The 17,008-nt window shown below is 39.9% G+C and overlaps 1 protein-coding gene and 1 long non-coding RNA gene across 4 annotated transcripts in view; both read right to left on the reverse strand.

Annotated features, from left to right (window-relative positions):
- Positions 1-17,000, reverse strand: part of LOC310903464 — a 31,009-nt gene extending 14,009 nt beyond the window's left edge. Inside the window, exon 1 of the long non-coding RNA XR_014587563.1 lies at positions 275-17,000. This is a non-coding gene — a long non-coding RNA (uncharacterized lncRNA). The remainder of the gene's footprint in view (positions 1-274) is intronic.
- Positions 1-17,008, reverse strand: part of VAV3 (vav guanine nucleotide exchange factor 3) — a 174,941-nt gene that overhangs the window by 120,460 nt on the left and 37,473 nt on the right. The gene's annotated exons all lie outside the window — the stretch shown is intronic.

Genomic DNA, 17,008 nt, shown 5'->3' on the forward strand with positions numbered 1-17,008 from the left:
GTGTTTCAAAAAGAATCTCATGATTTAGTGTAGACAACAGCTTGACTTCCACAGAAGTTTACATTATTCAAAAGCGGTGAAAGCAGTACTTTCAAATGTTTATGGGAACACCTGCCTTCTCTAAACCAGTTCCAGGATTCATCATCACTTACCATTTCAGGGAAAACACTTTGAAAATGAAAATGTTTTAGATTATTTTTCTGGCAGTCATGAAAGATGCCTTCCTTACACTGCTTGGATAAAGTACATTTAAGGAGAAAGAAAACTTACTAACTTTTATTCACTCTCCTAAATGGGATGCGTTTTTTTTCTTCTTAGCCAGGAACATCCAGAGCATTCCCAGTTGGCTTACTTCCACGTGCTACGTCTACCACAGCAGTAGGAGCTGAAGATGTCTCCCAGTGTCTGTATATATGATCAGGTAGAGAAGCCCCAACAAAAAAATTAAAGTAATATATCAGCATCCTCTTGGAAGCTAACCAAATCATCTTCTGCACAAACGAGCAAGTAACATCATTTCAGATACTCCTTTTTCCCCCCTGAAATAAGCGGAGACTTGTAACTGTACAGTCCCTGGTTTGTGGCCCACAAACCCGGTGAGACCCTCCTGAGCACCCCGTCTCCCACAGCAGCAGGAGGAGCCGTGCAGGAAGCTGCAGCGGGAGGATTTGGGGTCCCGTTTCCACCCTAACAGCAGGGTGGAACAGCCAGGCTGCGGCCTCCCGCATGCAAAGAGAGAACTCGCACCACAACAACCGCCCCGTGGCCAGATTCACGGAAGTTGGTACATCAGTAACTGCATGGCAGACTCCTTTGGCCCACCCCTTTGTGTGCCTTTTTCCCTTTACATGCCCCACGCACCACACAGGCCGCCGGCACCACGGAGTCTGCCCCGCCAACAGGCCCTCAAGCAGCAGCGTGCCACAGAGGCCCGGCCTCCACCTCCCACCTCGCCCCGCGCTCTCCCTTCAGCCCACAGCTGTGCACTGGCACAAGACTTGCTATTTCTACACAGCATTTCCTCTGGAAAGATCTTAATCGGCTTCTGGCGTTTCTAGTCAGGGCTTCTAAGAAGCTCCGTTACCCTGGTACCTCTTACTGCCTTGTGACACACGCCTTGCTTTCTGTATTGAAGCCCCAGTAGCAGATTTCAGTCATGTTTGTAGTAGTGAGCTGACTAGAAAAAGAAAGCTCTACCATCCTCCCAGATTCAATATTCTCTAAATCAGTTTTACATGATTTACATCAGTTTTACGTGATTTACTCAGTCAAAGCATCTTGTGAATCACTCCAAATAAATGAAAGCTTATTTTATTGATTGCAAATTTTAAAGAAAATTATTAAATGATTTATTGGTTTCCAAGTTGTAAGTTACTTCTTTAGCTTGGAGAGGGCTAGTGTCGTCATCCCCCCCTCAGTTGAGAGGGAGGAAATAAAACCTTATCAGAACATCAGTGCTAAGAATTCTTTCCTTTTCAGAGGCTTGCTGGTGTCAGACAACAAAGACCACGGGTCTTCATTTACTATGCTAGTCAACATATAAAATACACTCCGAATCAGATGAGAGAGGAAGCAAGCAAAACCACACTTGAAAATTCCTTTTTACGTGAGTGAAATGAGAGACGACAGCATGATATGCAAGTTCTAGCAAACGTACAACAAGGGAGAAAGCTGAAGTGCAGGATTTCCAATAGAGTTATAATTCTCTTACAAGTAGGGAGTACTTATCTGGTAGGCAGAAAAATTTGGAGATGTATTAAAATGAACACAGGCATAACAGGACCAGTCTCCTGACTAAAAGCAAGACAAAATGAGACTGCCGAAACAAACCTGAAATGCAGAAACAAGAAAGGCCCAAAAAGCACTTCAGGGAGAAGGACTACAGCAGACTTCAAAGCAAAGAGATGAGAGAGGGGCTAAGCATGAAGGCAAAGGAGACAAGGCAATGATCAAGATCCAACAGTAACTAAACAGGGAAAATGAGTTTAAAAATGTGATGAGAGTATAATTAAGTAGAAAGAGTCACACGGGCTGTGCTCATTAGGGGTAAGGCTAGGGCAACAAGAACACAAGACAGTGCTAAGAGCCCCGCATGGAGGAAGGAGACGGGCCAGCTCTCCTCCTCTTAATTTGGAGGGATAAAATGTCTGTAGGACTTCAAAACCAACTAATCCCAGCAAATCCACAGTGAAGCTATAAACAGGAGAGCATCAAAAGATTTTATCCTTTATTTCTGAACCAGTCACACGGTGGGGGGCACTGCTATTTTGGTACCATTATTGCTTTGTTAACACGAAGTTGCTAAGCATCACCTTTTCCTAAGGTTTAGGAGACTGCTACAGGCACAGGTGGACTATGCTGACTAGAGAAAAAAACACTTCCACAGCTGAAACAGACATAAGGAAATCTGCAGAAGTTCTGCAATTTGAATAGAAAGGTTCTCATGCACTCCCACTTAATTTGGCATCCAGCATCAGCATGCTTGCACTGATGAACTGCTGGTTAATCTAATTAATACATCTTGCCCTTGTATGCATTAGAAGCAGTCTGGTTGTGGTTTCTACAGATTCTGAATGTATGCCACCCACCTGTGGGTGGCAAATCTCCATCAAAAAAAATATGTAAATGTGAATTACTTTGTAAAACTTACCTAATCAAAGTGCATGTTATGGTTATGTTCCCAGTATTTGAGCTCTTTCACTGAGTTTTGGATATTATCTAATGCTTGCTAGGTATGTCTTTCCTGCATTCTGGAAAAAAAAAATTCATCTTCTATTTCCTTTAAAATACCCAGCTGCAGGTGCTGCACCACAGGCACCCACTTCTGCATTCACCAGGTGAGGTACCATGGACTCCCTGCCAAAGCTTCACCTTCCTCAACCAAAGCACTTGAAAGCTTCACCTTCTGGTCTAGCAATTTTCCTACCACTCTCAGATACATAGATGATGACAAGTTTAAGCTTATCATTTCTATATAACTGAACTCTTCCTTCTAACCTCATCTAGTCATTTGTTTGCCTAACATATGAAAAATATTCTGGTTAAAAGTTTAAAAAAAAATCATAAATCAAAAAAAAAATCCTGAAAGCTAAACTTATTTGTCCCTCCTTCTCCCACACAATCATACTTTTTTCTCCATAGGATTGATTAGGCTTGTCAAGTGTAATTATCAAAATCCCAAATATCACAGCTATCTATTACATCTTGAATCTTTACATAAAGCCAGACACAAAAAGTACCTGAATTTTACTCTGACTGAAATAATGAAACTCAACTCTCAAAAGGCAAAACATCCAAGAAAATAAGTGATTTAGAGTATGACACTTATTTTTAGCTTAACAACTGTCTATTAAAAATATTAATAAAATATTCATGCAGTATTAAAACATGATATAAAGCAAGTTTATACTAATTTGGACAGTAAAAACCTGTTTAAGGCACAATCATGATTTTAACGTTTTCTGCCACAAAATATGCAACTGAGTAAAATCATCATCTCTCATCAAGACTACATTCAGCCTCCGAGTTAGCATAAACAAAAAACAGACCTCACCACTTGGAAAATAGTATGCTGACATTTCTAATGAGGTGGTTTAAGACCTTTCATTAACTTTACCAAGCTAATACTTCAAGACTCATAATGAAGCTTGCTTCCAAGAGTCATTTCCCCACAGATCAAGCAGAGCAGCTGCATCCATCCACTAAGTTGGATGCTCAAGCTAACCTTTTTTGCTAGCTGAAAGATTTTAAGGGAGATCTCCCCCCCCCCCAAAAAAAAATCACAACACATTAAAACACAGCCTCAAAAATAAACTCAGAATTCTGTCAGTCAACAGTATTTAGTATAAATTGTAATAAAGGGTAAGTGCTTAAGTCTCAAAAGATGGTGTGTATATATAGGTATGTATGTACACATATATTTTGCACTGGTGGTGACGAGGAGATTATTTAAAAACATGAGAAGCCACAAGAGCCAAGTAAATATTGTAAATGCAAAAGAAAGCACTCTCAAGAGGAACACACACTGCTAATTCCTTCACAAAGCTGGCCATTTCAAACAGCTACAGAATTTCATTATTGTTACCTACCCAAGACAGGACAGTTTCAAGGAAAAGCTGCAGATAAAATATGTAAATATGAAGGAAGTTGGTCTAATTCCTTAATTCACTGCTTTTGAAGGGACAGCTTTTGAAGGCAGGAGTTCATTCCAGGGGATCATCACACAACATGCAAACTACAACCAGGACTTTGACAGCACTAATATTTGGACAGTACGTAGAGCCAGCTGTTTCGAGTGCGACTGCCACAAGCGTGGCATTATTTCCTTTCCTTATGCCATGCTGCACTCAGCTAATCCCCAGGAGCCACGTTCTGCAAGGAGCTGGTGATGTTGCCTGCTGGCCGCCTTCCCCGGCCCAGGAGCCAGCCCCAAGGTGCCTCCAGTGCAGCAGCTGCAGGGGATGCTTATTCTCAGCATGTATCCCAAGGCTCTGCTGGCGGATTTGGCTTTGTTTAGTCCACAAAGGAAAGGGATACATCGGAAGAGAAAGACTAGGGAGGTCTTTCCCTGCATTATCCCTGCTTGCCCACACTGACACCCCCTCTGTCCCTCACGGAGCAGGCATTTAACACTCCTCTCCCTCCTCTGGAGAGAAGAGTCCTTCTCAAAATACAGCTTTAGACATGTCAGCTAAACACCCCAGTGTGCTTGTTCCATAATATCGCAACACCTTACAGCACATCCGGAGCTGGCAAATACAGCCCAACGCAGTAGGTACTGCGACTTGCAGTATCACGTGGAAGTACCCCGCACCAGCCACAGGAAGACTATTCTCTACTGACCTAGCACCACGGAGGAAAACGCTACAGAACGCCAGTGAGTCACTGCGAAATCAGCAGCATCTCTGCTCCACACTTGAAACCGCACCGTGAGTTTTGGACAACAGCTTACCCCAGCGAAGGCTGAATGGGAAACGGGAAAACTCCCTGCCCCCAGCCACTGCTGACCTACATTCCCATTTTCCCTCTACTCCCTGCAAGGGCACAGGCAGTAAATCCTCCCTCAAAAGCCATTTACATATTTTGGTAAAAAGTGGATTACAGAGTGCATTGAATTCCTCAGCTACTATCAATTAGCTACTGCAGGAAACACACATCATGCTGCTTGCACAACATCACTGATGGATTTTGGCACAAATCAGTCCAAACTCAGAAGCACTCTGAGCCTTTCAGCATTTTAAATTAACCATGAAGTAGAATTGTGGAGAATGGGATATATTCATGAGCGCTAACCCTCAACTGGCTTTGCTGTGTAATTCTGCCAAGCGTCCTTTATATGTCCATTGAACAAAATGGCTTTCAGTTAAACATACATCCAGTTCTGTAAGTAACTCTGTTTAATTCAGGAATTTTATTTTACTTTATTTCCAAGATTAACAGTTGTACATAAAACATGCCTGGAATAGCACATTCCAAAAATTCAGATATGCTTCTGTCAGCTACCTCTGCATAGCAGCGCATTTATACAATGTGCCCATGTTGCTACTTCATATCAAAGGCTCTTTAAAGACAGATCTTAAGACTTACGTCAGCAAATTACACTTCTAAACAATAAGGTGAAATTCAGCAACTGATTCACTTGCAGAGTTAGCACGAGCTGAAGTGAATCATTTAATTTCTGTTAGCAGTACTTGTAATTTCTTCTGTAATGCCACTTTCCACTTATCTGCTGTTGCTTTTCACAACAGTTTTTAAACAGGTTCTCAAGTTGATCAACAAATACACTCAGTGCAAAAATTTTATGACGAATACTTTGTTATTGAATGGTTCTTTTGGAAACGGCATGCCCATTTTTCAATCACTTGTGTTTCACCTTAGATACCTCACACAGAAAGCCTTGAAACTGCAAGCAGTCTGCTCAGTAGAACCTGTCCAGATAAACCTCGTGAATCATGCTGGAATATGAAGTACTTAAATTTATCATTTCTATCTGAACACACAGCCATAGTTTTTGCATAAGACTCAATAACTTTTATTGTCTCCGAGGTACTGTCACCTTGGTCTCCCTGTCCCAGCACCCTTTTACTTTCTTCTACTCCCCCTCATAGGTCCCCCCTTCCCTCTCCTGGTGTTCTTCATTGCTAAGGTACTACCAGGATATGTAGTTACAAACATTTAGGACCCAAAAGCCCAGTCCCAAACCACCTCCTTGCCATGGTAGAGGCAGCCACAGCTCCAGATCACTCAGCCTGCATACAAACCCTATGGTGCTGACAGCGACAACGAATCCGCCAGCCCTACAGCACCACGAGCGAGACGCTTCGCCGGCCCACAGCTCACCCTTCGGGTGCTGGCAGCCCCAAGGCTGGGCCTCCGGAGGGGCAGAGGCACAGCAGAGGCTTTCCAAGGCAGCAGCAGGATTGCTGTCCGGCCTGGGGCTGACAGGGAGTGGGCACGGGAGAGCAGCCCCGCTGCAGTGAGGCCGTGGCTGCTCCCAGGCACCCACCACCTCCGCCTGACCAGACGAGGCTCACCTCCCAAGTTACCTTCCTCCTGCCTCTCCCATCCAGCCACGTTAGAGCCTCGCAGGACCGCACAGAACAAGTGGCAGCACCTTGCTGACCAACACAGGCCCAGTAGCTATTCAACATCTTTTATTTTCTCTGCTCCAAAATCAGCCATTTTGAAAAATCTCCCTCTCAAACCTCAATCAACTTCCGCAAGAACCACAGGGCCCCTTCCCGCTGATCTGATCAGCGAAGAGGGACAGACTGTGCCAGGCACACCTAGCCCCACAGCAGCTGGCTGACATTTCTTCTGTAACATACTTAAGCCAAAAGAAGCCATCTCCCTAAATACACCTGATGTTTTGCACAGGAAGACTCATTAGTTTTCACGACGAGGTAGTCTTTATGATCCCAGTCAACTACAGCAAATAAAGTATTTTTAAATTTGTGAATACACTTGTATATACTCGGACATATTTCTGTTTCCAAACTATTTCAAGTATTCATGCTGCTTTCCAAAGGCATAGAACACTGCGCATCAGACATTAATTCACAACAGTTACTGTCAGAATGAAAAACAGAACAATTTTTAATCAAACACCTCCCTAGTCCCGTCACCAACACGTTAAGTAAGAGCCCTCTAATGCATTTTGTAAGCACTTCTCATTAACTCATACCTATTTCCTTTTTATGAAACACTCAAACAGTGTTTCCTGCTGCAAGCCATTCACTATAGGTTTCACTTTCTCTTGAAACTGTACAGAAAAAGCAGTGAATGAAACTACAACCAATATGACTAGCAGAGCATCCTTCAGGCCAAACAAGCATTGAACTTTTAATACTCGCAAAGAAACAAACACTATCATCTCTGAAAACAGGCTATCATTTGGGACTGAACACTAGAATACACTTCTGCTTTACATAATAAAACTACCAACTACAAACTCTCAGAAGAGAGAGAGTGCAGGGGAGGGGATGAGCATATACAGAAAAGGGGGGTTCCCACAGAGGGAACAGAAACCCACTTTCTGCTACCCCACAGCACACTGCCATCTCTCAGGTTTGGTCCCACCATGGCATCCACACTTAAGCTTGGAGGACACTTGCACTTGCTTGATTAACTCTTCACAGGAAACCCCAACGCTGCACTACAGATGGTCGAGGCCACCATTTCACTTTCACTGTAGCTTGTAATTTCTGCCTCTCAGGTAGTGACCAAGCCCATGGTCCAAATATCTCTGGTGAAGATTTAGCACAGATGCTCTTCAGAAACATTTTAAACACATATGTAAGTCTAGAGGCCAGGACATCTTTCAGTAAAAGAAAAAGCTTAGCTATTTTAAATCATTCCAAGGAGAAATAATAGAAGAAAAATATACTTTATTACACTTTTTTTTTTTTTACATTGGAATGCAGCAATAAAGGCATCAGCTTTGTTCTTTTAAAACCATGCATAGACAATGTACCAGTTTAACTGAACTGTTGTCATCATTTATGCATACAATCAAGACATTTTGGCAAGCAGTATAGGGACTGATAACTACTCCAAGTTGCTCACTTCCGAATAACCTTTTCTGTTTGTTTCTGCGGCTTTCCCTCAAGCTTTAACTTTTATTGAGATCAAGTCAGCTAAGATTCAAGTTAAGCTCTAAGAAACAACAACAAAAAAAGGAGGACAGTAGTGCAAAAGGTGCTCTAGGTAATTCATAGTGCTGTTTGTCAGTCTCTTGCTCAGACAGATGGCTAGGCACAAAGGAATGGTACATTAACAAGAACAGTTGACCAGTATCATAGTAATTAAGCCAAGTGTTGTAATCAGAACTCTTCAAGGATGCAACAGTAACAAACTGAATGCTTTCTTATGCAAGTCCTACACAAAATCACTTCCCATCTTTAAGAAGATGCCCAATTTAGTATTACTTTTGAATAAGCATCCTACCATACCTTGAACATAACCTTGCAAAGCTTATTTCAAGAGACACTTTTAAATGAATAATCTCTCATATTCTCTTCTACAACCTGTATTAAAATCTTCTCAAGAAGTCAAGTAGATGTGAAATACATCAAATGGGTTGATCCAGACAGATCCGCAGCTAGAAAACACTAGCAGAAGAAAATTGTGTAGATACAGGTGTAGTAACACCAGGAGGGAACATAAGGCCCAAACAACATGAGAAGTGATAAACTATATGTTAAAGAGCTGAATGCACTATTACAATAAAAACAGCATAAGCAAGTAAATCATGAATATGCATTCATTAAAGCCAAAGGAAAGTAGCAGCACATATCAACAAGAACAACAGAGAACTTTTTACATAAGTATTAAGCCTGCTGAAGTGCATCAACGCTAAGGCACCTCATACAGCCTGCTGTCTGCTGTTACCTAAAATCCTGGAGATACTTTGTTTGAATACAGCAGGCAAGCACACACGCTTGTCCCTAACCGCCTTATTTAGATACCATAACCAAAACTGTTCTGTTGCTTCATCTTTTACCAGCATCTAATAGTAATAGTGGCTTACTACTTCAGATATAAGAACAACCAAGTGCTCAAAACAACCCACCCAACTCTGTAAATAGACTTCACTTGAGTCCATGTGGCTTAATGAAACATTTGACTTTAACATGACTGTTACAAGCAAAGTGTAGTCCAAACCACTTAAAGATGTCTAGAAATATTAATGCAAACTCTAAAGAGGAGGTGAAGCGAAGCCTGAACATGACGTGCAATGGCACAAGCCTTGTCTCAAGATCTAAAAAGGGTGTGCAGTAAACCATGTCAGAACCTACTGTGATGGAAAAATAGGTGTATAAATGAACACAGATTTAGATCTGAAATAGAGAGCACCTTAAACATACCAACTCAGAAAACAAACCCTGAACTCAATGCAAAGCCCAGCCAGAGACTACCACAAGGTAAAAGAAATTAAAATAGGAAAACATCCAGGTAGTTTTGGTAGCAATTAATGTTAATGGTAAAACATGCGTTGTTACCACAAATGTTAATATGACTTTGCTGTAAGTCTTAAATCTCATAGCTCTGCCAGATCAAGTCTGCCTTACAGAGGCTGGGGGTAATTACCTAGAAAACTAGAATAAATGACTACAATGGGTTTTCCCAGTTCCTGAGTAGGGAAATAAAAGGCTGATGTGCAACAGACAGAATCCCTCAGAACTGAGGGAGCCACATCAAGTTCTTTCTCCCTTTCCTCACTCCCAAAATATAAACAGAATGAACAAGGTATTACAGAAAAAAAAAAAAAAGAAAAAAATCTGGACATCAAATGGAACATCTCCTTTATTACACAGTGATGGCACCTGGACTCCAAATTAACACCTTCAAGCAAACATGAGGAATATCAACTGAAAGCAAACATGCCACAGCTCTGAAGAGGCAGGGGATCATTGATTAAAAATGGCAAATCCTTTAGGTTTAAAACAGTGCCTTACTTCAGTGTCCAATTTGAACATTTAATTTGCACCACTGATGACAAAAATAAAATCACATTAGTCCGAAGTCAAGGTCTAAGCCTTTTCATGTTCAGCGGCAAATCGATCTTCCATCTTAACATGATCTGAAATTCAAACATTTGCAACAGGGTTTTTAATTTGATGTCAAGCCCATTTCGTGGCATAACTGGAAATAACAGAATGATCAACATTCCCAGGTAACTGCAATAACCCTATTCTATCTGTTTCTAGGGTCATTACAATTTTACATTAACATAATTTGAATATCAAAATCCCAGAGCAGTACGAGGCACAAGCAGAGAGCCTAGACAGCAAGTAGAAGAATCTAGGTCAAAATGGGAGATTCTCCTAGAAATTAACTAAACCGCAAACATGAGATAGGATGGAACAGCTTATACAAATGGTACTTCAACTTGTCTTTTCCCATCCCTCTTCCATTTGCTTTGCTCTAGTTGCAGAATAGTGCCGTGCTTTCCCTCTTCAGAAGCCTGGTTACTCCAGGCTTTGCAAAAGAGGGGAAAAGCAAACAAACAAAATGTTTCCTATCCTTCTTAGAGGGTGAACAATGTCACTCAAAGAAAACAAGATGTAAAAAAGACTCTTTCAAGTCCATCTGGACTATATCTGGAAGCTACTACTTTGCCTTCTGTTTTTATTTGGTTTATAATTGTGTTTGTGAGACCAACAGTAATAAATTAAGTGTTGGTTTTAGTTCTCTCTTCCAGCATCAACTTCCATTTACTTATCTGATAAGTTTGTTTTGCAGGTACCACAGAGAATGAATTACCTGTTTAAAAGTAAGGTTTAAAATTATTTCTATGAATAAATGTGTGAGAAGGCTTATGTCTTAAACACTATCAAACCTACTCAAGCTCCAATTGTCCTCTTCCTCCAATACTTCTTCCACCTCAGAAGAAGGCATGCTACCAGAATTCAATGCTGCAAGTCCAACATCTGCTGGATATGTGAAAAACATTACACATAACATTTGGATCTACATAACGTTCGGATAAGATCATCATAGCAACAGGGAGATGTGCTCACAAACTCATTTTTTCACATCAGCAGTTGCTCATTAATCTTGACTTTCCCAAGCCTGCTCATGTTTGCTGAAAAATATAATGAAGTCTACACTAAATAAGGACTTGATGTCTTCTGATACTTGCAAAAAATTTTGAGCACTCCCTAGATGAGAATTTTTCATTAATCACATAGTTGTGGTACTTTTAACTTTGTGATGTGGTCAAAAACAAAGATTATCATTATCATTTTCATCAACTGGAAGCAAATATTACAGCTTGAAAAAGTTATGACAAACCTAAGAAACTTATAAAAGCTCATTTGGAAAGACAGCTGTCCACTTGTATTCTGTCACAAGAACATTCAAGAGCATAATCCTGAAATATTCACACTTAAATGTGTACACTCATCTAGAAGCTATAAGCTCATGCTAACGGTTTTAGAACTATTGACATTTCATGCCTAGCAAGTTGTATGAGCAATTTGGAGATGACCAATGCAGTAGCAATTATTACTGACCAAAACACAGAATTTATCTAGTGTTTGTAATTGTTTCTACTGGCACACCATGGCAATGCATTTCTAAAATTTTTCAAGGACTTTTCAATAAGGTCGTTGATAAGGTACAACATCATTCATCCTATTGATTCTCTCCACTCACCACTTATCCCAAAAGCTTGATTTATGTTCTTTGGGGCTGAAAAGGTTTTTTTGTTATTTTAAGGGACGCTTTTAGGGAGGCTACTGAGTGTTTGACCTTTATGTAAATCTATACAAACAGGAATACGACCTAACAACTAGGCTTTCCATATATGCCAAACATTTCATCAGTTTTACAAAACAGGTAGTATTTTCCTACTCGTTTTGGCCACGGCAATTCTGTAGAGAAGAAAGCTGAAACTTGTCTATATCTTTTTCTGTTTCTTCATTCTCCCACATTCTGAAGTACACACTGAAGGAGTTTATCAAGTGCCATTCATCCCAAAACAGTCCATCTCACATTAAAATGCTACCCCTGAAAGCAACTGTACAGCTGGTTTCTTAGGCAAACAACTACGATTTTTTTTTTTTTTTTTTAATTCTACCACTGGGAGCTCAGAGTGAAGATAAAAACCTCTGGTTTTAATGACCATTGCGTTTTTACCAGCTCCTTTCTCCTTCCCCATTCTAGGCTTTAGTATCTTTACAAAAATATGCTATGCCTTGACACATTCCCAACATTCTGCAGCTTTATTTTGACTATTAGTTAAAGTGTTCAAATCTTACTCTGTAAAATTTTTACTCTTATCTCGCTCTGTAAATTCACAGCTTAAAATGTGAAACAACTGACGTCGATCTCAAATATCTCAGTTTTACTGAAGATTTCCTAAATGTTTTTTCCTCTTCTCTCTTCCTGGAAAGGTATATAAGTTGTTATAACAACTGTTGCTCTTTGCTGTGTTGATTTTGGTGTGTGCATCTCAGGCACATCTGCCTGATCTTCCTGGAATCTGTTAAACCTGAGGGAATACTAACACACCAGGATCCTCAACTTCAGCATGACTTTCTGCTGCATCATTGCCCGGATTTCCTTTGCGCTAACAGAGTGACTAAAATGATCACAGACTACATGACCTTAATATATGCATTCAGTGTTTTCACAGCAGTTTCTTCTTTTAAATAAGCAAGCTTTTCAAGCATTACTGGAGAGCTGGCTACACTAGATACTATCTTAAATCCTCTTAAAACATGCTTTTTTTAAAATTAGGTACTTGTTTGATTGGTAGGAGCCGATATCTGATCCTGTTGATTTTTTCAAATCATAATTATTGTATATTATTTCTAGACATCTATTACAGTGCCCTACTGCTGCTATTTAACCAATTTTGAAATTAGGTGTATTTATTCTTTACTGACAGGATTCAAAAATTAAAAACAAGTTGTGTTCGTATAAGATCATTTGTATCATACAGAACACCATGCTCAGTCACACTGCTTCGATTATATAAAAGCAGAGTAAACAAAGTTCTTTTTCTGACAATATCCGGACAGCCTTTTCCCCACAGGACTTCAAACACCGCTCCTGAGGCCAGCGGGTGCCTATTGACATCAACAAGCTCTGAATCTAATCCCAATTCCCATTTCTGCAACACATGAGTTTGAAATTTCCTTCAGACAACAGGGATAGCAACAATTTGTTGCGGCATACCAAACAGCGCAGACACTGTTCGAGGGGCGTGCAGGGCTCAGAGCCGAAAGAACAAGCATCAACGTTATTTGTTGATTCTGGCACACAGGTAGAAAGGAAGAACCTGACAGCCCTGTACTAGTGAAAAATGACTCTCCAGCATGGAATTTGCAATGAAAACACTGTCTGGCACCCCACATGCGTGGGAGGGCATTTCATGCTCCGTCAGGAACGTAACGCAGCAACAATGAAATTTACTGAAAGAAAGGTAACTGAGTGGGAATGGATGAACAATGCAGAACTGAAGACAAAACATGGGGGTTTTATGCTCAGAAAGCATGGTTTGAGAACCTTTCCATTTCTGTGTGATGTATCCCCTCTCTTTTTCAAGTTGTCAGCCTACAAACCAGAAATTCTGTGCTATATTTGAAACAGAAGAAAACCCTCATCCTTTAACAGCTGATGTCAATACTTACACAGCACTTACGCACTGAAGTCATACTCGTGGGGTTGCCTGCTTCCCTCTTTCTTTACCTGTCCCTCACTCTGTACGTGCTGCTGCTTCAGCCCTACTTTCCATAAAAATAACTGCATACACCCTTCTTTTACTCTAATCATAGAGATCAAAGTCTCTCCAAAGCAGAGCACAAAGTTCAAGTCAAATTTTCATGTGTTTTGACATAATATCTGAAAGCAATTCATTTACCCTTAGCTATTAAACATAAGTTTCACCATTATAATCAACCATTTTGTAAGCAGTGTTTCCCAAGGTTGGTAAGAGGCCTATGACTATATAGACAGTATACAGCCACTACTACCATGGCACAGGGTTTTGCTCCACTATTTTAAAAAAAACTTGACATATATATTTCAAAAACAGATGATTTTGATCACTAGGGCATGTTTTTTCCATTTCAGTCTTAGTTCCTTGAAAGCATATTGCTCATTTACTGTTGACACATTTCTCATCTTCCCCCTGTTAGCGTGCTTAGTCATTAAAATCTGTCATAAAGCAGAATATTTTATCCTAAGATCACCAACTCAGGTGTCTGGGTTTTAAAAAAAAAAAAAAGAACACTTAAATTTAACTGGAACTTTTAAAAGTACCAACTATGTAAGGCTTAGCATCACCTCAGCAACAGTTTATTTACATCTCAGCACTGAAAAGTACTTGCCAACTTCTGACAACTCAAGACAGCTACTGTCTGGCTCCCTGGGTATTCAGATGTTTCAGAGGCTGTGGAAATCACACAAACATCACCCATTTGGGTCAACAGTCTGAGAAACACATGCGTCTCAGAGGCTTTCTAAACCTTCCTATGTTATTTGTTTGTGCTTGTAATCATTCATATTTTGGGCATATTTAGGTAGAGCAGTTTGAAGAATTATTTTTAGAAACAGCAAAGTTAGTTAGCTGCATGCAGCAGCAGGAAGAATCTGGGCCGCTGCTTTTTTGGCCTTTTGCATACGTACAATATTCTATTCAAATTCAAGCAAGCTGGAGATCTAGGCCTACATTTGAGCAGTTATTCACAGGAATAAATAATAATTAAGGGGAAAGCTGAGAAGCAAAAAACACTGGAAAAATAAGTTCGCTTATTCCCAACACTAGCAATGGCGAATCAGAATTTCCAAAGAGGTACTTTATTAGATATGAAATCCCATGCCACTTCAAATACTCTCAAGCTAACTGTGCAAACATGTAACTGTTAAATTATAGAACTCACTCAGCGTAATGCTATTGCAGAGGCTAGTAAAAAAATACAGATCAGCAGACCTGTTGCACACTGCGACCTTGGCTTGTGTGGCAAGCAGTCACACAAGCACGTAATGCCAACAGCTGAACAGCAGAGCCATTATGCGCCCAGAGGTGTGCCCTGCACAGCTTTTGGAAGGATTGCACAAGCTTGTTCGATTTGTCATCTCCACCTCTGCACAAGCAGCTGTTACTTCACACACAGTTCATCTCACTAAAGAATCCCACAGACCCATGTCTTCCAAGTTTGTCACTGCAGTTTTACCTGGCAGCTCTGCAAGAAAGGTGACGATGGCCACTGAACAGGCCAAGACTACAAAAAACACTGCTTTTAAGCAAGCACCATCACCATCCCTAATATTGAAATAACTGTACCAGGGATACTAAGTCCATTTATGCTGTACTGTGGCAACAGAAGCAGAACTTCAAGTCTCTGGATCTAATTTTACTTTGGGATGAGAAATGGTAAATATCTTGGATGGAAGACTTGTTTTTTGTTGTTGTTGTTTTTAAACAAGTTATTCTACTTTCATAAAAATATGTTCTAAAATAAATTCTGTTATAACTACAAGTAAAGAGTGTCAGAAACATTTGTGCTGGGCTAAATTCAGCCTTAATTCAGAACTTGTTTACTTGTATTCAATTATACAGCAATAATTTGTACTGCAAAATATTTCTTCAAAATCAGACTGCTTAAAAAACAGGCTGGGTACATTCATGTAGCAGAAAACATGAAACCAATCAATTAGAAACTACAATAATAAAAGAAAGACATCTGTACATTACGCATACACGTCAAAGATTTGATGCAAACATTAAGATATCTGATTTACTAAATACCTGAATGAAGAAAGCATTGATACTGCACAAAGACAATCAAAACCAACCATTTCAATTCCTCTGCTACTTGCACAAAAGGAATTTTTTTTCTAAAACAAGAAACGTACTAAATTTGTAAAAAGAGTGTTTTAACAAATGCTTTATTTTAAATATGATTTATGAGGACAAAAGACATTCAGCATCCATAAGTAACAAGTGAAATTACCAAAATTACCAGCTTTTTTTTTTTTAAGGGGGGGGGGGGGCAAAAACGTGACAAAAGATTCAGAAAAGGATATTTTGGTTAATACTACTCACTTAGCCTTGTCAAACACTCAGTCACACTGCAACCCTGATTCATGCCAGCACTCTTAGATCAGATTTACCTCTGCATCTACTTACAAAAAAGGCAGCACATAGAAGTTAGTGAAAGTATGATACCTTAAAAAAAGGAAATAATGCTTGAAATATAGCAAATTTGAATAAATAACTATTTTTGCTGCTACCTCAGGTAAATTCTAGATCCTTTTCTGTGGAAATAGGGTAATGATACTCTATGACTCAAAAGCAGAAACCGAAGTTGAACTGAACATATGCTGGCAACGACAGATCAAACAGATACGTGGGTGGCTGTGAACGATATACTGGAAAATTCTTTTATATATAGAATAACTAGTGATAGGTTTAGAGAAGAATATACTTATGGTGTGTAAATTAGAATAGTCACATTAACCTACCACAGCTGTATATGAGCTTTACAGTAGGCTAGAAAACCCAACAGCTTGAATAAACAATTGTCAGCAAACAAAATTGGAAGGGAAAATATATGAATGAATTTCAAGTGCTTGAGATGGAAGAAACATGCTGTGCACCACATGGTCTTACAATGAAAAAGCCCAGGGTTTGATTCCACACTTTTTTTTTTTTTTAAATCAGAAGTGATTTCACCACATAGTACTCGCCTACATTTTGCCATCTTCACATATTTCATCCACTTTTATCTCAGCATCTTTCAATCATGTTTAATTTCTCTCTACTTTTCACACCTTCAAAAATTTCCTACCACGGATTTTCCTCTGCTCTTTATTCAACCTCCAATTTCAATTTAATTCCTCTGCTTTCTTAATTCCTCCCCACTGTGGTTCTTTTCCCCCCAGGGAACACTCATCCATTAGTTACAATTCCTGCACCACATCTACAAAAAAAAGTCTTCCTTCCTCAAGCAGCAGAACATGGGTGTCACTCAGGATATAATGATAAAAGAATGCT

The sequence above is a fragment of the Anser anser genome, assembly GCF_964211835.1.
Source record: "Anser anser genome assembly, chromosome: 8".
NCBI lineage: Eukaryota > Metazoa > Chordata > Aves > Anseriformes > Anatidae > Anser > Anser anser.